The sequence below is a fragment of the Schistocerca gregaria genome, chromosome 4 (assembly GCF_023897955.1).
Source record: "Schistocerca gregaria isolate iqSchGreg1 chromosome 4, iqSchGreg1.2, whole genome shotgun sequence".
NCBI lineage: Eukaryota > Metazoa > Arthropoda > Insecta > Orthoptera > Acrididae > Schistocerca > Schistocerca gregaria.
Window position 1 is genome coordinate 365842792 of NC_064923.1, and position 1095 is coordinate 365843886.

Here is a 1095-nt window from a genome sequence, read left to right on the forward strand (position 1 = left end):
GTGCGCTTTGGAAGGGAATTGTTGTGTTTGAGGAATATTGTCACGGCAAAGCGGTCGATCAGGCTTTTTCGTGTCACGACGGCGAAGGGTGTGGCAGATCGCCGTCTCGCATAAGTTTTTCTGACATCGGCAATACCTGGCCTCCATTTTCAATAGACGCTGATCCTGACACAGACGACGATTCGGTCAACGCGTTGGACTCACGCATGAAGTCGATGATTCAACATTGCATCGACTCCCGAGGGAGAAGAAGCGAGTGCCTGTCCACAGAAGACGGAAAAGGTGAATATTTCTCGGGGTCGTCAGACCGAAGAGGTGAGAAGAAAACACCCAGACCGAACAAGGCGCGCTGGGGTGTGCAGACATCGCAGTTATTATGCATCGCCTTCCTACTGGCGCACACACGCCTATCGATATGAGGGGAACAAGACCATTGTTTCCAGTTGGTGTACCGTTCACATATCATCTTCAGCTATTCAAGACGGTAATTCTGGCGACACCTGGGAGCAAATTGCTGCCTCTGGTGTGATCGGAAACAAGCCAGCTTTACGCCGTTCACATATCATCTTCAGCTATTCAAGACGCTAATTCTGGCGACACCTGGGAGCAAATTGCTGCCTCTGGTGTGATCGGAAACAAGCCAGCTTTACGAGCCGCTACCTCGCCAGATGAGACAGTAGCAGCGACATCGGCTGCAACCGTGACCGATGCGGCAGGAGCAGAAGCACTGAAGGAAGGTGGGACGAATCCAACCGATCAAGCTGACGTCATGAATGTCTACCAGACCTCACGGAAGCGCCCTGACACAGTTATAGAGGAATCCTCCTCCAGCAAGTCCAAAGGGCAGACTGAAGCAGCAAATGAAGAGGGCGGAGAGGTGGTGTGGCGTATCCATGTGTCAACCAGAGGAAGATGGTTTCATCGCTCCCGCGCAGAAGCACACTCCTAGAGCTGCTGAGCTACAGAAATTGCTACCGGCTGCATTAGGGGCTGCAAACAGGTGTGGAGACGTACTGGAAACAGAAAAAGAGGGTCGGAAGATGCTACCATAGCTGAAGAAACCGTCTTGCCCACCAGCTATCACCATTCCGTGGT